This window comes from Dunckerocampus dactyliophorus, chromosome 19 (assembly GCF_027744805.1).
Source record: "Dunckerocampus dactyliophorus isolate RoL2022-P2 chromosome 19, RoL_Ddac_1.1, whole genome shotgun sequence".
Taxonomy (NCBI): Eukaryota; Metazoa; Chordata; class Actinopteri; order Syngnathiformes; family Syngnathidae; genus Dunckerocampus; species Dunckerocampus dactyliophorus.
The window spans coordinates 10,806-31,779 of record NC_072837.1 but is presented as its reverse complement, the minus strand read 5'-3'; the positions used below and the strand labels follow the sequence as shown (position 1 = coordinate 31,779).

At 43.6% G+C, this 20,974-nt stretch overlaps 1 pseudogene; it reads right to left on the bottom strand.

Annotated features, from left to right (window-relative positions):
- Positions 1-11,422: 11,422 nt before the first annotated feature.
- LOC129172136 (radial spoke head protein 9 homolog) lies at positions 11,423-12,585 on the bottom strand (annotated as a pseudogene).
- Positions 12,586-20,974: the final 8,389 nt, after the last annotated feature.

The window sequence follows — 20,974 nt, the reverse complement described above, 5'->3', positions numbered from 1 at the left end:
CCGGAGCGCACGTGCGGGCAATCATCAATCTGGACTTCTCTTAAGCAAGGCAGCAGCTACTCACCTTTGCCAGATTGTACTCCCTGACCTCCTGTTCCTTGCTCCCGCTCAGTCCGGCTCCACAACCCTTGCCCTGCTTTCTGGCTTATTACCTTTGCTTGCATTTACCTGCTCTGTATTGCCTTAGTGTTTTCCTGTTGGTTAGCCTTCAGTGTTTTTTGTTGTTACTTCTAGTTTTTTCCTGACAGCCTTCTGCTGTCAGTGTTTTGTGTTTCTTACCCGTAGTGGATTTTCCTTTGTTTGTGCTTTGCCTGTTTGGGCACCTTTTGTTTTTAAATCTTATTTTTGTGTTAGAAGTTGCTCTCGTCTTTGCGTTGGGATCCTACTTTTTTTGCTGCGGCATCCGCCACTCCTGACAAAACAATCTGGCCACAATGGATCCCGCATACATGGAGCACTTCCGCTCGGCCCTGGCACATCAAGGCCAATTAGTCGGAGGCCACGAGAAGACTCTCCAAGGCATCATGGAGGCCATCTCGGTTCTGTCCGCTGGCATGGACGCCCTCAACCAACGACTAGCCAGCACCTCCTCTCTCCCGCCACCAGAGGTCGGTACGTCCCCACGCGCCTTAGACACACCTAATGGCGCAGCTGCATACGCACCTGTTCCTCATCAGCAGCGAGAGCCTAATATCCCTCACCCCTCTCGCTTCTCTGGAGATTTGGACTCCTGCAACCAGTTTTTACACCAGTGTTCTCTCGTGTTTGACCAGCAGCTCACCACATACTCATCAGACCAATCCAAGGTAGCATTTATCATGAGTTTACTCTCAGGTAGAGCCGCTACGTGGGCTATGGCCGCGAGCACATCTATGCCTGCCATACGCACCTCCTTACCTATGTTTCTTGAAGAAATCAGACGAGTGTTTCATCATCCCATTCGGGGAATGGAAGCGGCTAGTCAACTACTAGATATGAAGCAGCAAGGACGCTCGGTGGCGGACTTTTCTATTGATTTCCGAGTGCTTGCTGTGGAGAGTGGGTATCCCGATACCGTAATGTACATATTAAGGATGAGTTAGTGGCCAAGGACAACACTACTTCCCTCGACGGCCTTATAAATTTAGCCATTGAGCTAGATAACCGTATAAAGGAGAGAGTGAGAGAGTACACCGAGGAGGGATACTACGGCAGGGTGTCGATTCCTACGAGGATACCACTTCCACCTCCTGAGGGACAGACGCTTGAAACCAGGACTGGGGACGCCGTGGTCGCACTGCCAGAGGTTCCCATGCAGCTGGGAGGACGCCGCCGAGGAAAGAGCACGTCGTCGCAAGCTGGACCTCTGCCTCTACTGCGGTAATTCGGGGCATCGACTCCTCCAATGCCCCATCCGACCGCCTCGTCACCAGGGATCGACTCCTGGATCATCAGCGGAACCCAAGCCAAGATCCAGGAGCAACCAACTGGTTCCTGAGGACAATTCAGCCATGGGTAGCTGTGAGTATACCCAGAATTCAGCCACTACAGCTGAGGAGGGGTCCTTCAAAAGACTCCAAATCAAAGGAGTAGTCATAAATAGGGGTAGAAGTATTAACATAGCCGCCCTTATTGACTCGGGCGCTGATGACTGTTTCTTGGACACAGCGTTTGTTCTCAAACACAATATAAGTATGATTAGCAGGAGCTCCTTCAGCAGCAGACTGTTATACCCACGGTGTAAGAAGGAGAGGTTCCGCAGGTCCTTCATACCGACCGCTGTCAGGCTCTACAACACCTGCACCACCTGAACCATGTTGTAGTCAATATGTATTCTTTACACTGTATTCTTTACTTGCGTATCTTGCTTGCTGCTGTAACAAGTGAATTTCCCCGCTGTGGGATAAATAAAGTACAAATACAAATACAAATACAAATACAAATAAAGTTACCTGCTACTAAAGAGGTCTTGTCTTTGAATAGGCGCTTCCTGGCGGCCATTACACACCAAACCGAACCTCTTATTCTACATCTCTCCGGTAACCATTCCGAGACCATCCGTTTTTACGTCTTGCCCTCCCAGTCCGCGCCGCTAGTTCTGGGGCTAACTTGGCTTAAGCTTCACAACCCACTCATAGATTGGAACAAGTTGCACGTCTCCAGTTGGAGCCCATTTTGTCACGCCAATTGCCTCCGTTCGGCAAGATCCGATGTTCCCTCTTCCATATCTCCAGAGGAAGTAATAGAGCTTACAAGAGTTCCTAGCGAGTACCATGACTTAAAGCAGGTGTTCAGCAAGGATCGCGCTCAAACACTCCCTCCTCATCGACCTTAAGATTGTGCCATAGAATTACTTCCTAACGCCACATTTCCTAGTGCCAAATTGCATAACATTTCCGCTCCTGAACAAAAGGCTCTCAAGGAATACATATCCTCCTCCCTAGCAGCTGGTCTTATTCGACCTTCTTCCTCGCCACTTGGGGCGGGTTTTTTCTTTGTTGCCAAAAAGGATAAATCTCTACGGCCCTGTATCGATTACCGGGGGCTCAATAGCATTACTGTCCGCAATAGTTACTCCTTGCCGCTTATGGATTTTGCCTTCTCTGCCTTACACTCTGCACGCATTTTTTCAAAATTAGATCTCCGCAACGCCTATCACCTAGTGCGCATTAAGGATGGAGATGAGTGGAAGACCACGTTTAACACACCGCTGGGGCATTTCGAATATCTGGTGATGCCTTTTGGTCTCACTAACTCCCCGGCGGTGTTCCAAAATCTCATTAACGACGTCCTCAGCGACATGTTAAATCAATTCTGCTTTGTATATCTTGATGACATACTTATCTTTTCCAGGAACATTCAAGACCACACCACTCATGTCCGACTAGTTCTCCAGCGATTAATGGAGAATAGGCTCTACGTGAAAGCGGAGAAGTGCGACTTTCATGTCACTTCGGTGCCATTTCTGGGGTACATTGTGGAGAAGGGTCAACTGCGTGCCAACCCCGCCAAGATCCAGGCGGTAGTCGAGTGGCCTACTCCTAAATCAAGGAAGCACCTGCAGAGGTTCCTCGGGTTCGCCAACTTCTACAGGCGATTCATACGTAATTTCAGCAGCAAAGCAAGACCTCTGACTAGGCTTACATCCCCTAAGATTCCGTTTGTATGGACCGCAGAGGCTAATTCTGCTTTTAACACACTCAAAACCTTGTTTACATCCGCTCCGGTTCTGGTACATCCTGATCCTAACCTACAATTTTCTGTTGAGGTTGACGCTTCTGATACGGGAGTGGGAGCCGTGCTGTCCCAGCGGTCCCCAGTCGACCAGAAACTTCATCCCTGCGCCTTCTTCTCGCGTTGCCTCACACAGGCTGAAGGGAATTACGATGTGGGCAACAGGGAGCTGTTGGCCATCGTTCTCACGCTGCGGGAGTGGCGGCATTGGCTGGAGGGCGCAGTTCATTCTTTTATAGTTATCACCGACCACAAGAACTTATCCTATATCAGAACCGCCCAGAGACTTAATGCCAGACAAGCCCGCTGGTCACTGTTCCTAACACGCTTCAATTTCTCCATCACCTACAGACCCGGTTCACGCAATATTAAACCTGACGCTCTGTCCAGAGTCTTCAGCTCCACGGAGGAGGGAACAGCACCTGAAACCATCATACCTGTGGCCCGGGTGTTGGGCGCTGTTCGGTGGGAGGTGGAGAGGAAGGTGTCGGAGGCAACGGAAGGAAAGGAGTCACCAGAGGGCTGCCCGGCTGGTAAACTGTTTGTTCCAGAGACACTGAGATCAGACGTATTACAGTGGGGTCACGCATCTAGAGTTACCTGTCACCCGGGAACCAGACGAACTCAGTTGGCATTGGCGCAGAGGTTTTGGTGGCCCTCCATGGCGGCGGATGTGAAGGAGTTCGTCGCGGCCTGCTCTGTCTGCACCAGAAATAAGTCATCGAATCAACCTCCGGCGGGTTTGTTACAACCTCTGCCCATCCCGACCCGTCCCTGGTCACATATAGCAATGGACTTTGTTACTGGACTACCCCCTTCCAGAGGAAACACCACCATTCTGAACATTGTTGACCGGTTTTCTAAGATGGTACATTTTATAGCATTACCTGGACTACCTACGTCATTGGACACAGCTCGACTCTTGGTGAGACATGTCTTCCGCATCCACGGCATTCCACTCAATATTGTTTCCGACAGAGGACCCCAATTCACTTCCAAGGTGTGGAAATCATTCTGTAAAATGCTCGGGGCATCAGTGAGCCTATCATCCGGTCATCACCCTCAGACCAACGGCCAGACAGAGCGGGCCAACCAGGACCTTGAGGCCGCTCTACGCTGCGTCTGCCACCGACACCCGTCATCCTGGTCCATCCAACTCCCCTGGGTGGAGTACGCGCACAACACCCTTGTCAGCTCGGCCACAGGTATGTCACCCTTTAAAGTCGAGACGGTAGCCGCACTGAACCGCACGGCGGAGCGCAATCGACGCCTGGCCGACCGCCACAGAATTCCTGTTTGGACACCTTTTGTTATTAAATCTTATTTTTGTGTTAGAAGACTTGTGTTGGGATCCTACTTTTCTTGCTGTGGCATCCGCCACTCCTGACACTTATTCCAACAAGATTTACCAACCAACCAATAATAACACAAAGCTTTGTCTGTAAAATCAGTATGTATCCCTTTAAAAAAAAAAAAAAAAAAAAAAAAAAAACTTTCTATAAAATGTGGGGGAGGGCAGATAGATCCTGACCAGAGGCCAGGGATCTTGGGCTTGAAAAGGTTGGTGACCGCTGCCTTAGAGTAAAATCTAGTCCGTGCATGCAGACAAAACTACAAAGTTCATACAAAAATAAACATTTTTTCTCCAATTGTTGATGTTTTTACACAACAGCACGGTGCTTTACAGTGCTGCTGCTTGTGTTTGGGCCCCTCAGCAGACGCAAAACCATCGGGGGCCTTTTGTGCACACCAAAACGTTGAAGGCAAAACAAACTGAGCAGCGTGACAATAACAAAAGGGAATGTGTCCGGGTGGTGTGGATTCATTTTTTTTGCACGACAGTCAAGCTCATCTGCCTGCTCCATGCTGAGCCACTGGCACTTTATCCCGGGAAGTGAGGTGAAGACACTAACCTTTCTTCCACAAAGCAATAAATTCCCACCATGACATCAAACCAACATTGCTTCAGTGTTCCTCACCTCTCGCTGTGAGAATGTCAGATCGGCTCTTTTCATGTGAGGGTTGGGGGGAATCCTATCTGATTTACTTTGGGTACGGCGCCTGTTTGTACAGGGCCGTGTTTCATTTAAATATCAAAGCCTACGAGGGGGTGGACAGACACTTTAAATGCAATATTTCGGACTTCCCTCAAGGAATGTGCCTGCTGACAAAAGAGAGCTGATCAGCTGAGACAATGTGGCTTCTGTGGTGGTAATCTATCCAACCTCTCCACCACTAACAAGAGCCCAGACCCATTTGCATCTCACTGTGTGCCTCTCTCCGTGGTTTAAAATGGCACTTGAAGAATTGGTCACATTTTTTTGCCCATTAAGGAAGCATCATGGCAAAAAAGCCCAATCTGGTGTGGTGTTTGTATTTACCATGCAAATGACAAAGCTCACACATCTGTTGTTGAGACAAAAAAATGGCGCCGGAAGCTTTTTCTTTTCTCTCTCATATACCGGACCACAGTCATCTCACTGGCAAGAACTACAAATTCCAACAAGGATGGAGTGCCTTCAAGAAATAGAACAATGATGTTCATTGCAGCGTATTATTTCAGATGTAATCGCATGCAAAAATGGACAGTCATGTTCCTCAAATGCTGGGAAGACACGCAATCTATTGTTTCTAAAAACCACTCCAGACCATTCAAGTATAGAGAAGTCAAATCTGTCATGGTTTACATCAGTGATTCAGTGATACTGGTAGATCCACGACCTACCAGTTGAGAATCACTGATGTAAACCATGACAGATTCGACTTCTCTATACTTGAATGGTCTGGAGTGGTTTTTAGAAACAATAGATTGCGTGTCTTCCATTCTGGATGGGTCGTAGACTGCTGGTGAAAAATTACATTAAAATATGTAATATACAACTGATTTCTGACTTCTTATTGTTGTTGTTTTTGTTTTTAAGTAAAATTGAGCAATATTTTTGTCATCTTCTTTCTTGGTATATAATCATGCACAGTTATATTTGAAATGTCTGCTTTTGTGGTCTTATTAACTGCCATTTATTTTATTTTTGTTATTTATAGTATTTATGTATTTATTTTATATTATCTTATTTTATATTGATTAAAATATATTTTTTCAGATGTAATCGCATGCAAAAATAGACAGTCGTGTTCCTCAAATGCTGGGAACACACGCAATCTATAAATATATTATTTTTATGTTATTATTATATAATTAAAATTGGTTTTTTTTACATTTTACGTACATTTGCATCGTAGTAAAAGTAAAAGTGGATGTAATGACCACTGGAAAATGGGGGTCCAGGTTGAGACCATTTGAGAGCCCCTGGTTTACATGATCCATCCATCCATGTTCTATGCCACTTATCCTCATTAGGGTCGCAGGGGTATGCTGGAGGCTATCCCAGCTGACTTAGGGCAAGAGGCGGGCTACACCCTGGACTGGTTGCCAGCCAATCGCAGTGCACCATTTATACTCACATTCATACCTATGGACAATTTAGAGTCTCCAATTATTCAAACATGCATGTTTTTGGAATGTGGGAGGAAACCGGAGTACCCGGAGAAAACCCACACACGCACGGGAGAACATGCAAACTCCACACAGGGATGCCCAATGGTGATTCAAACCCAGGTCTTCCTGATCTCCTGACTAAACCTACCATCCACCAGTTCAAGCCTGGAGTTTTTCCAGAGAGATTATTACATCGCTGTTTGACGTGTGCGGTAAAAGGCAGTGTGCTAGCATGAATTTACTTGAGACAAATGTGCACATTAACACTCAATAAGCCATCAAAACTTACCTTTATGCATTCCCACATAATATCAGCATTTGAGACCAAATATGAGGTGAAAGAAAAATGGTAAAAAATACAGTAGTAGTCTATCGGCGGCATGAGAGCAAGTTAGCTCACGCACAATGGACATGCGTCAAGTGAGACGGATGTAACTGGACGGATGTAGAATCCGGCCACTTTTCAAAATAAACCATGATGTAAATTATTTTTTCTTTCTGTGCGGCCCGGTACCAAATGACCAGGGGTTGGGGATCACTGGTTTACATGATGACAGCCTCAATTCTGTTCTTTAAACAGAAAATGCTGTAATATGCATGCCAGGCCACTAGATGGCAGAGTAGGCAATGTCACTTTGTTAAAAAAAACTCTACCCTTCTAACTCTTCTACTCCTAAACCGCTGCACATAAAAGGCTGAACATTTGTCAGAACATGCTGCAAACCTACTGTGTTGCCTGTGCTATTATTTTTCTGACAAATACACCACATCGTGGCACTGTTATTAAACCCCATAAGTTGCATTGACTTTTCTCAAAGCTGGATGTCCTGTTTGAAAATACCCAGTGTAATGTAAGGGTGTTTTGTTGAATCACCACGCAATTTGGAACTCACCTTTAGGGGACAAGCAAGCACGTGTGTCTAAAATTTGAGCAAGATTGGTTGCAAAACATGGCCACCACCATGAAGGAAAAACTTATTTGCAGGGGCATGGGTGGGACTTATAGCAACTAATTGTCCAGAAGTCATTGACCATTTGTTTAATGATTGTAAAACAAATGTGTGTGGTAATTCACGACTGTAATTAATGCTACAATATTGTTTTGATCTGCCATAGTTGTTTTGTGAGACATGCCCCACAGTACTAACTCGACTCACCATGACTCAACCTGCTACAGAGGTTTTTCCATTATAAAAGCAGACATTTCCAGGTACTATTTTTAAAATTATTTCTTTACTGCAATACTGTTGGAAAAATGTAAGGTCATGGGCAATTAAAGGTGAAAAAGAAGATAAAGAAATGCATACAATGAGTGTAGTTAACCTACCTACCTGCTGCCATTATGCAGGCGGATGACTTAGTGAGATAAATTCTAACAAATGGCCAATTATCTAAAGACACAATGTTCTCCAGATAAAGAATAAGCATCCAACGCTTTATCTCTACTGAGTTGTTTTTGTTGTTTTATGATAAGAAGACTGTATACCTTCATCTTATTGTTTTCTTTGGCTTGTTTCGAAACCACTGCCGTCGTTCGAGCTCTCCCTCGGCACAAAAAAAGCAGTCTTACCCGCATCTTTTTTTTTACTGAAAACAGGGAATGAAGAGCATAAATCCAAACTTTATTACCCCTGCACATAATAGTTTGATTGTCCTTGAAGACATATGCTTACACATGTTTTCTCCCTTGTGTTTAATTTTGTCCAGCATTGTGCTTCAATGCTTTTTTTTTATCAGTGATGTTGCATTTAGATCTTGACCCAGCACCTCCTTAGAGAAAACTCCTTTGATAAAGGTCCCTTTAGGTATACCTACACGTTATAAAAGTGAAAAGGATTTTCCTCTTGGCAATATAGTATATAGTTTTTGAAAGCCAGAATACACTAATGGGCGAAACCCAAGTAAATTACATCAACAGAGTTGTAACTAACTGCAGTGATTCTTGCGTCACCAGCTGGATGCAGTCCGACCGCCTGTCCGAGGGTGGCGCTGTTTTCAATCCTTCAACAAGCCGGAAGCGAACGAATAATATCAAGACTCAAACATGGCGGCCCCGAATGTGTTGAAGTGTACGTGTGGAGCTCATTTACGACGTTAAACTGCTGTTAACAGGAACTTAGTGTTCTACAAAGGATAACTATACCGCAGTTATCGTATTTAGTGACCCAGAGTAGAGGAATACGACAAGGTAAGACAATTTAATGCAGCGATGTTAAATATAAACAGTAAATATGAACCCTACCTCTAAAGCTCGTGCTAGCCAGCTAATAGTGCACACATATTTCTAGCCCCTTATAGAACAACAGGGATTTTACCAGATAGTACTGTTTATCTATTATTATGGTCTGAATATTGATATACTACCAAATTAATTGGCGTTCTTCACTGTTTTATTTCTACAGTCGTGGAAAAACGGGAGAGCAAGACTAAGTACACACTTTTAATAACTATAAATGATATCTAAGGCAGTTCATCTTCAGTATTTTGTTTGTGAAACGGGATAGCATCTTTTTAGCCAGACATAAATAATAACTGTTTGTGTTCATTCAAATACTAGTGTAACAGTGTGATTTGGCGTAAGTTGATTGAACATAACATGTCAGCCACACCTTAACAACCACAGTCACATTTTACATGACGTCATCGATGCGGCCCACTCTACAGGCATAACCAATCAACTTACCTGAAATCAAACTGTTACACTAGCTAAGTGACGTTATTGCTGGGAGTTCATAGTTAAGTTAGATGCTCATACAGATGATTGGGGAAAACTTGCAAGACTTAACTTAAATGAATGAGTCCTGATCAATATGATATGGATGAATTAATGTGACAATCTCTGCCAGATTGAAGGGAAAATCCTGGATCCTCCAGCTGCACCACAACCTCCAAATCCCACAGCCAAGTGTCCTATTAATAGATGGACCCTGCAGAACAAATACAACTACACGGTAAATAAATATACATTACTCACAAAAAGTTAGGGATATTTGGGCTTTTGGGAGACATTTCAGAAGGAACCTAAAATGCACTATTGCCTTTTACAGGTTAACTTAATTTGACCCTTTGTAGCCGTTTGAATGCACCTGTCCAACTGATCAGTGTTTCATTACTTTTTGCACAACGTGCTATTCTCTAACAGGGAGCTTGCTTGTTATTAGCGCAAAGTCCTTGTTACCTGCATAGAATGGTTGTGCTGTATATATTTTTTTGTTCGTACTGTGAATAGGATTGATGTTCTGTTAATGACCACGTCTGTTTGCACTGTGTTGTCAGGATAGTTTTTGAAGAGCACCTTCCTTAAGCAAACAGAAGTGCCTCTGACCATGTAGAGTAACAATATCATCTACTGTACAGTGTTTTAACTACAGACCATTCACACAGGCCTATTATGTGTTTGTGAGTGCAGATAGTGCCAAATCTAAAAAAAAAAAAAAAAAAAAAAGCTCAATAGTGTGTGGCGGTCCAAATTTATTAGTGGAGGGCCGCCACTGATAAATGAATGTATGGGAAACAATTAGAAAAAAATTACAGAATATTGTTTTTTGAAATCGATAGCAATAACTTTGTGATTTTCAAGACCATATGGTACCGATAGCCAATAACTTTGTTATATCTACTTGTTTAGTTTAGATTTAACTGTAGTTTGTACACACCTGGAGGTAAGGAGTGGAACAAATTTGGATATGACCAACTGCACCTGTTGATTTGTCCTAACCAAATATCATAACATTACTACAACCACATCACTACTATATGGAGAACCATAGTATAGAGCAGAGGGTGCCACCTGATGTGGCCCAGCAAGGTGCCCTGTATTTGGGCACACGCTCCAAGCAGCCAGTGTGATGTCCCGGAGGTCTCTGGAAAACCTTTTTCACTTTTCAAACACCGCAACGCTGGCATTTCAGGTGGCTGTTTAGTTTTTTTGTGTGCTCTGTCTTCCTCTGAAAGTAAATGTTTTGTTTACAAGTGAGCTCAGGGGAGGTTATGACAGGCCATTAACGTCACAGGCTGGAGAAAAAAGGAGTGCTTGATTTCCTCAAATGCACAGTACGGTTATCTCGCGTCATTGGAGTGTTTAAAAAAAACCAAACCATTATTTAGTTATCAGAGCTATTTTTTATCTTATCAGATTTATCGGTATGACATCATAATGCCCTCACATCGGCCCAATACTTATCGTCCACCCCTAGCAACAGTCTTTCATTGCTGTTTTTTTTTTTGACACATTTTAAGATGTGCTGCTACTCAGTCAGTTCATCAGGTCAGATGGAGGGATGCTGCCTTAAAGAATCACTGGCTTGTGTCCGGAGGAGCATCACAAGATCTCCGAATGTGTGAAGATGGCTCACAGAGCAGGTTTGTTACCATTTCTTTGCTATAAAAAGCTTGTTGTGATGTAAGTAAACAAAATTACCTTTTTTGTTGCGGTCAAAAGTCTGCTTCCTGACCACAGGCCCAGACATCCAGAGGGCCACGTCCCAAAGCCTAAGCCACAACTCAACAGGTATTTATTTTTATACACTATGCTTACCGCCATTACCCGAACTAAAAGCTTGTTCTGCCATGTCTGTTTCTCCTTTGCAAACCTGATCCACTGGTCCGTTAAGTCTGTTAAGCCCATCTATAAATGCGGACTGAAGTGGTGCAAGAACCACATGTATGTTGGAATCCCGCTGCTCCAGAACAATGTGTGTTAGAGTCCCAGGCCCCTTTACATAAAACACTGAAGGACACGAAGCCTGCACTTGCAAAATAAGTCTATTCAACTCTATGTACTGTATAGTGATATTTTTGTTCATTAAGATGCGACACAAACCTAGACTACATCAATGATGTTTATTCCCAAAAAGCCCTTAGAGTGAACTAAAAGTGATATAATGGAGAGCAAAGTCATACGATACTTTTTTTTTCTGTCTTTTTTCTGCATGCATGCAAACTGAATGCAACAAAAAGGTTTGCCACTTTAAAATAAACTCCTTTTTAAAGCATAAAGGGTAGGTCCAAATTGTTGGTTCTGTGTCCGATGTAGACGTATCCGTACAGCGATGTCATGGGCACATGGTAGAACGTCAGGCTCAACCACAGCAGGCTGCAAATCACACACTTTGTTGGCACCTTCAAACTGAAGACTCCATGATCCTATACACAAACACACACACAAAGAATATCACGGTGCCCACGAGTAATTCCCAAAGCACTTTTTCTTGTTACCTTTTGGAATGTCCTCACTAAGTGGATCCAGGAAGTCCAAGGCGGGGTTCAAATCAGCCATCTCCAGGAGGGTCTTCTTCTTCAGGTGCTTAGGTTGGGTAAAATAAAGAAAGTGTTCCAGTTTCCCCGCTTGAAAGTACGAAGGACCGGAAGGACAAATCATTAATTTGCAAACCAGCTGTACAGGTCCTCAAAAGAAGCGTGCAATGTAGTCTCCACCAAAGCTGCAATTGATCTGGACCACCCCATGCGTGGTTTTGATGAAGGCGCCCCGGCGTTACCACCGATGCTTCCTCGCTGATGAGGTGAACTGTCACGGCGAGTCTGGTTTCCTCCATCACATTCGTCTGAACACACCAGAAGAAACCAAACCATTATAAAAGCCTGTAGGGTGGCCTGAAGGGGGAGCTGTTCACAAGTGCCTTCACGACCCCTGATATGTTTGGAGTGGCCCTGCAAGGCAAGCCTGATTCAAATAATACTCACTGTTGACTCCTTGGCTGAAGCGTCAAATTTTCTCTTTGCTTTTGCTCGTACACAAAAGATGGGTCACCTTCAAATCGTCCCTTGCCGGTTTTGAAAACGTCCTCAATCATTTCAGCTGTGGTGGAGGGGACCAGGAACCAGTTGATGCAGTTGAAGCTGATGGGCCGATCCATCCAAATATCAATCCTAATGATAATACCGTATCAGTATCGATACAAGCATTTGGCGATTGATACTTTGCAGTTCACATCTGCTTTATTTCACAAATATATTTTTGTTACGTTATTACACTGTTGATATTGTTGTACTTAAGTGTCATTATATTGTTTACAATATTTGTTATATATTTTTGTTTATATATTTTTTATTTTTATTATATTGTTTATATATATATATTTTATTTAAAATAATTTGCCTAGAATCTGTCCTGTGTTTTAATTTGATTTTAATTAAACGCAAAATCACAAGATCATTCAGGTAAAAAATATCAGTATCGACAATATTGACATGACCCTGTGTTTGCTTTATATCGGATCGACACAAATTTGCCGTATCGCCCACCCCCATTGGTTACCTGTAGAAATGCTGCGTGTCCTTCAACTCATCGTCCCTTCTCTCTTGAACGATAAAGTAATGCTCTTTTAATCCGAGTATTTTACCCCAAAACAACACCCGGTTGAATTTATAGTTCTTCTTTAAAACAATCCGAAGTTTGCAGAGCTGCCCTTTGCTCAGAGTTCAAAATGCACTGTTCCCGGCTACCAGTTCCAGGAAGTAGGATAACGAATTGGCGTCCATGGGTATAGTCGCGAGCCACACTTCAGTGGACCTGTCAGTTCGCTTGCGAGCTAACGCAAGGCAGCACTACCGGACATTCCGCTCGGTGACTGTAATGTCAATAAATCGAGTAGTCACAAATTCTTGTCATTTAGTTAGTGCTTTGCGTTGCTCCCGTCGTGTTTCGACTCGCTGGTGAACTCAAATGAGCATCGCTTATCGCGTACTTCCTGGTTGCCATAGCAGCGCTTAAAAAACATCTGATTGGTTTGTGGGCGGTGGCTTTCTTGACGTCACGAACTATGGCGTAAATACAAAATGGCTGCGATAGGCTTTTCAGTTATAACACGTCAAATGCGTCGCTGTGCGCTACTGTACGGTAAACATTGTCATGTGTGTAAAAGTGGCCAAAATGTGCTAATAGGACATTGGAATATTTATTAATTAAATCAAAATGAAGTTGAAAACAGCCACTTTATTAGGAACCCACCCTTCAGGCCATAAGGTACCCACAACATGCTAGCAACCGGCAAGGACAACGCCTGACCAGAGGTAAGCAACAAGCAAGCCCATTTGAAATTCCCAAGAAAGGTTTTCTACTGTTTCTTCATTTTATAGTTGCTTTCTTCGATACCACCGAATGATATGCCCACTACTAGGTCGCATCTGATGTGGCCAAGCTTCAGACTGCTGGGCCGCGTGACACCAGGTAACCCGAGCCCCTCCCAACTCTGGTTTCTTTGGCACTTCTTAAATTGCTTTGAATATTTCAATTTTTAACGTAATTTAATTTATCAAAAGTGTATTAGTGTCGTAATAGGGCCTGCATGCAGAGCAATATAGCCACTCACAATCCTTGCTAGCTGTTAGCATGCAAGCTATTGACATTGATAACTGACCATTTTTGGGATTCTCCCAAAATTAAAATAGGTGGCATTAGGCAATAGGTGGTGTACAACACTCAAGATTTATTTTCATTTGCTCTTGGGTTATGTGGGATTCAAAGCTAAAGTGCAATTAAACATTTTTATGATCTTTTAAATCATTTTCAAACTGACTGTGATCATTATGTGTGTAAATTTTTTTTCTATAGCCTTTTCATGTTCTGTGTTTATTTTTTATTGTTTTTACTTTGTTTATTGTTATTTCTTGTTACCTGCCAGGGGACTGCAGATGGAAAATAGCAGTTGTTTTCAGATGTTCATCAATATGCATTGTCCCTAATAAATAAATAAGCTATATAGGTATGTGTATAGAATATATATCCAGTCATACAATATATTACTTAAAATTGTTTTAAAGTAAAAAAAAAAAACCCTCATTTTTAAGGTGTGGCGGCTTTTATTTTGTAGTGGCGCACCGCCACCGTCAATTACATGTAGCGCAAACCCTGGTTTAAAATAAATCAATCATAAATCAATTTACTTAAATAAATTAATTTATTTAAATTAATGTATTTAATTAATACATTAATTAAATGTTTTATATTTATACTATGGTGTGTAATACACTACTTTTAAAAATTGATCAGACACAGGTGAATTTAAAACAAAGTATCGGATCGGTATCACCGAAAAACAGCCTGAATCGTATGTCTGGGACCCCGGGGTCCCCGGCTCCGCTGCTCCTTGGGTTACCAACGGGGGATAGGGTGGGGCTTCCGGGTGTCGGGCAGTCGACCACTGTGTGTGTGTGTGTGTGTGTGTGTGTGCGCGCTTGAGTAAGTAAGAGTGTGTATGAGCGTGCGCATAGGGGTGTGTTTGTGCGTAGGAGTGTTTATGTGCGTGTGTGTGGGTGCGTAGGAGTGTGTATGTGCGTGCGTGTGTGTATTTTTATTTATTTATTTATTTTAGTTATTTATTTTGGGGGGGGGGGGGGGGGGGGCATACAGGGGTTTGCTCCGTGGGGTCAGGTGCTGGGCGATACATCTCTGCCGCCCGTGCCTCCGCCGGGTGGGTGGAGGGTGTGCCTCCTGCATCCCTTGGCGGGGCGGCCCTGTGTCGGGGGTCGGGCGGGGGTTGGCCCGGGGCGGGCCGGGCTCCGCTCCCTGGGGGTGGGGGTGGCGGTGGGGGGGAATTGGCGCTTCCGGCGCGGGCGGGCTTCTTTCCGGCTGTGGAGGCGTCTCTGGGCCTGCCGGTTTGTGGCCCCCGGTACCCGTCTGCCTTTGTGGGGTGTGATCTCTCGCTGGTCTCGGGGGTTGGCAGTCCTCCGGCCCGCTGGCGCCCTGTCCTTGGCTGGGATTACCTCTCTTCGGCCCCTTACTGGTCTTCCCGGGGGGGGGGGCTCTCTGGGCTGGCTCTTGGGGCGCTGATCTTTGTGCTGCCTGCCCCTATGGGCCTGGTGGCCTTCTGGCGGCCGGGGCCCGGCCTTGCTATTTGGGGCGGGGCTCTCTGGGAGGTGGAAGGCGGCCCCTTTCCTTTCATGCACTCTCAGTGACAATCACACGCCCACACATTCCTGCACCTTTATATATATATGAAGTCTTCCTTACATACAGAGATACCTGTACATATGCACACTCACAGTACATACGTACTTCCCCACATTACTCACTGAGTTATCCAGGGTGTTATTATGTTGTTGGTTTTATTACAGCGACGGTGATTTCAGCAGTATGACTATATATATATATGTGTGTATGTGCGGTATGTATGTGTATATATGTATATGTGTGTATGTATATGTGTGTGTATATATATGTGTATATGTATATATATATATATGTGTGTATATATATATATGTATATGTGTGTGTGTATATGTATGTATGTATGTGTATGTATGTATATATGTGTGTATATGTATATATATTTTTTTTTACAATGATGTGCATTACAGTAACTTTGATTCTATTCACTATCATGGATAATCATTTCATTACTACAGTTATGTGTGACTGTTTCAATGCGGTATTATCATGGTGATCACTATTATAATTCATCATTTCATGACTGCTATTGTGTGCGACTGTTTCAATGCAGTATTGTCATTGTGATCACTGTCATAGGTCATCATTTCATGACTGCTATTATGTCTGATTGTCATTGACAGCTTTGTCATTGTGGTTGTTGATATTGATTTGTCCTTTATCCTTGTTCGTCTTTATAGTTGTCACGGACATTTATTTGCTGATGTCGTTCTGTATGTTTATGTTGTTCTGTCACAATTGTTGTTGTTGCTGCTGTTGTCCTTGTCTCTTGTCTCTCTTTTTTTTGTTTTTGTCCCCCCCCCCCGTTTCCTTTTCTCTTCTTCTCTGTCCCCTCCTGCTCCGGTCCGGGCGCTCCAAATTTGCTTTATAACAAGCATCAAGGTCGAATAAATTTTGTATGACAGGGGAAGTGTATATCACACTTCTCTCTGGCAGAGTAAATCTGTTGAGCACTTGACGGCATTTAGGTATACAATTCTATCTGCTTTAAAGGCTGGACAGGACAGGGGGGAAAAAAAAAAAAAAAAAAAAAAAAATGCTGCGTGTCCTTCAACTCATCGTCCCTTCTCTCTTGAACGATAAAGTAATGCTCTTTTAATCCGAGTATTTTACCCCAAAACAACACCCGGTTGAATTTATAGTTCTTCTTTAAAACAATCCGAAGTTTGCAGAGCTGCCCTTTGCTCAGAGTTCAAAATGCACTGTTCCCGGCTACCAGTTCCAGGAAGTAGGATAACGAATTGGCGTCCATGGGTATAGTCGCGAGCCACACTTCAGTGGACCTGTCAGTTCGCTTGCGAGCTAACGCAAGGCAGCACTACCGGACATTCCGCTCGGTGACTGTAATGTCAATAAATCGAGTAGTCACAAATTCTTGTCATTTAGTTAGTGCTTTGCGTTGCTCCCGTCGTGTTTCGACTCGCTGGTGAACTCAAATGAGCATCGCTTATCGCGTACTTCCTGGTTGCCATAGCAGCGCTTAAAAAACATCTGATTGGTTTGTGGGCGGTGGCTTTCTTGACGTCACGAACTATGGCGTAAATACAAAATGGCTGCGATAGGCTTTTCAGTTATAACACGTCAAATGCGTCGCTGTGCGCTACTGTACGGTAAACATTGTCATGTGTGTAAAAGTGGCCAAAATGTGCTAATAGGACATTGGAATATTTATTAATTAAATCAAAATGAAGTTGAAAACAGCCACTTTATTAGGAACCCACCCTTCAGGCCATAAGGTACCCACAACATGCTAGCAACCGGCAAGGACAACGCCTGACCAGAGGTAAGCAACAAGCAAGCCCATTTGAAATTCCCAAGAAAGGTTTTCTACTGTTTCTTCATTTTATAGTTGCTTTCTTCGATACCACCGAATGATATGCCCACTACTAGGTCGCATCTGATGTGGCCAAGCTTCAGACTGCTGGGCCGCGTGACACCAGGTAACCCGAGCCCCTCCCAACTCTGGTTTCTTTGGCACTTCTTAAATTGCTTTGAATATTTCAATTTTTAACGTAATTTAATTTATCAAAAGTGTATTAGTGTCGTAATAGGGCCTGCATGCAGAGCAATATAGCCACTCACAATCCTTGCTAGCTGTTAGCATGCAAGCTATTGACATTGATAACTGACCATTTTTGGGATTCTCCCAAAATTAAAATAGGTGGCATTAGGCAATAGGTGGTGTACAACACTCAAGATTTATTTTCATTTGCTCTTGGGTTATGTGGGATTCAAAGCTAAAGTGCAATTAAACATTTTTATGATCTTTTAAATCATTTTCAAACTGACTGTGATCATTATGTGTGTAAATTTTTTTTCTATAGCCTTTTCATGTTCTGTGTTTATTTTTTATTGTTTTTACTTTGTTTATTGTTATTTCTTGTTACCTGCCAGGGGACTGCAGATGGAAAATAGCAGTTGTTTTCAGATGTTCATCAATATGCATTGTCCCTAATAAATAAATAAGCTATATAGGTATGTGTATAGAATATATATCCAGTCATACAATATATTACTTAAAATTGTTTTAAAGTAAAAAAAAAAAACCCTCATTTTTAAGGTGTGGCGGCTTTTATTTTGTAGTGGCGCACCGCCACCGTCAATTACATGTAGCGCAAACCCTGGTTTAAAATAAATCAATCATAAATCAATTTACTTAAATAAATTAATTTATTTAAATTAATGTATTTAATTAATACATTAATTAAATGTTTTATATTTATACTATGGTGTGTAATACACTACTTTTAAAAATTGATCAGACACAGGTGAATTTAAAACAAAGTATCGGATCGGTATCACCGAAAAACAGCCTGAATCGTATGTCTGGGACCCCGGGGTCCCCGGCTCCGCTGCTCCTTGGGTTACCAACGGGGGATAGGGTGGGGCTTCCGGGTGTCGGGCAGTCGACCACTGTGTGTGTGTGTGTGTGTGTGTGTGTGCGCGCTTGAGTAAGTAAGAGTGTGTATGAGCGTGCGCATAGGGGTGTGTTTGTGCGTAGGAGTGTTTATGTGCGTGTGTGTGGGTGCGTAGGAGTGTGTATGTGCGTGCGTGTGTGTATTTTTATTTATTTATTTATTTTAGTTATTTATTTTGGGGGGGGGGGGGCATACAGGGGTTTGCTCCGTGGGGTCAGGTGCTGGGCGATACATCTCTGCCGCCCGTGCCTCCGCCGGGTGGGTGGAGGGTGTGCCTCCTGCATCCCTTGGCGGGGCGGCCCTGTGTCGGGGGTCGGGCGGGGGTTGGCCCGGGGCGGGCCGGGCTCCGCTCCCTGGGGGTGGGGGTGGCGGTGGGGGGGAATTGGCGCTTCCGGCGCGGGCGGGCTTCTTTCCGGCTGTGGAGGCGTCTCTGGGCCTGCCGGTTTGTGGCCCCCGGTACCCGTCTGCCTTTGTGGGGTGTGATCTCTCGCTGGTCTCGGGGGTTGGCAGTCCTCCGGCCCGCTGGCGCCCTGTCCTTGGCTGGGATTACCTCTCTTCGGCCCCTTACTGGTCTTCCCGGGGGGGGGGGCTCTCTGGGCTGGCTCTTGGGGCGCTGATCTTTGTGCTGCCTGCCCCTATGGGCCTGGTGGCCTTCTGGCGGCCGGGGCCCGGCCTTGCTATTTGGGGCGGGGCTCTCTGGGAGGTGGAAGGCGGCCCCTTTCCTTTCATGCACTCTCAGTGACAATCACACGCCCACACATTCCTGCACCTTTATATATATATGAAGTCTTCCTTACATACAGAGATACCTGTACATATGCACACTCACAGTACATACGTACTTCCCCACATTACTCACTGAGTTATCCAGGGTGTTATTATGTTGTTGGTTTTATTACAGCGACGGTGATTTCAGCAGTATGACTATATATATATATGTGTGTATGTGCGGTATGTATGTGTATATATGTATATGTGTGTATGTATATGTGTGTGTATATATATGTGTATATGTATATATATATATATGTGTGTATATATATATATGTATATGTGTGTGTGTATATATGTATGTATGTATGTGTATGTATGTATATATGTGTGTATATGTATATATATTTTTTTTTACAATGATGTGCATTACAGTAACTTTGATTCTATTCACTATCATGGATAATCATTTCATTACTACAGTTATGTGTGACTGTTTCAATGCGGTATTATCATGGTGATCACTATCATAATTCATCATTTCATGACTGCTATTGTGTGCGACTGTTTCAATGCAGTATTGTCATTGTGATCACTGTCATAGGTCATCATTTCATGACTGCTATTATGTCTGATTGTCATTGACAGCTTTGTCATTGTGGTTGTTGATATTGATTTGTCCTTTATCCTTGTTCGTCTTTATAGTTGTCACGGACATTTATTTGCTGATGTCGTTCTGTATGTTTATGTTGTTCTGTCACAATTGTTGTTGTTGCTGCTGTTGTCCTTGTCTCTTGTCTCTCTTTTTTTTGTTTTTGTCCCCCCCCCCCGTTTCCTTTTCTCTTCTTCTCTGTCCCCTCCTGCTCCGGTCCGGGCGCTCCAAATTTGCTTTATAACAAGCATCAAGGTCGAATAAATTTTGTATGACAGGGGAAGTGTATATCACACTTCTCTCTGGCAGAGTAAATCTGTTGAGCACTTGACGGCATTTAGGTATACAATTCTATCTGCTTTAAAGGCTGGACAGGACAGGGGGAAAAAAAAAAAAAAAAAAAAAAAAAAATGCTGCGTGTCCTTCAACTCATCGTCCCTTCTCTCTTGAACGATAAAGTAATGCTCTTTTAATCCGAGTATTTTACCCCAAAACAACACCCGGTTGAATTTATAGTTCTTCTTTAAAACAATCCGAAGTTTGCAGAGCTGCCCTTTGCTCAGAGTTCAAAATGCACTGTTCCCGGCTACCAGTTCCAGGAAGTAGGATAACGAATTGGCGTCCATGGGTATAGTCGCGAGCCACACTTCAGTGGACCTGTCAGTTCGCTTGCGAGCTAACGCAAGGCAGCACTACCGGACATTCCGCTCGGTGACTGTAATGTCAATAAATCGAGTAGTCACAAATTCTTGTCATTTAGTTAGTGCTTTGCGTTGCTCCCGTCGTGTTTCGACTCGCTGGTGAACTCAAATGAGCATCGCTTATCGCGTACTTCCTGGTTGCCATAGCAGCGCTTAAAAAACATCTGATTGGTTTGTGGGCGGTGGCTTTCTTGACGTCACGAACTATGGCGTAAATACAAAATGGCTGCGATAGGCTTTTCAGTTATAACACGTCAAATGCGTCGCTGTGCGCTACTGTACGGTAAACATTGTCATGTGTGTAAAAGTGGCCAAAATGTGCTAATAGGACATTGGAATATTTATTAATTAAATCAAAATGAAGTTGAAAACAGC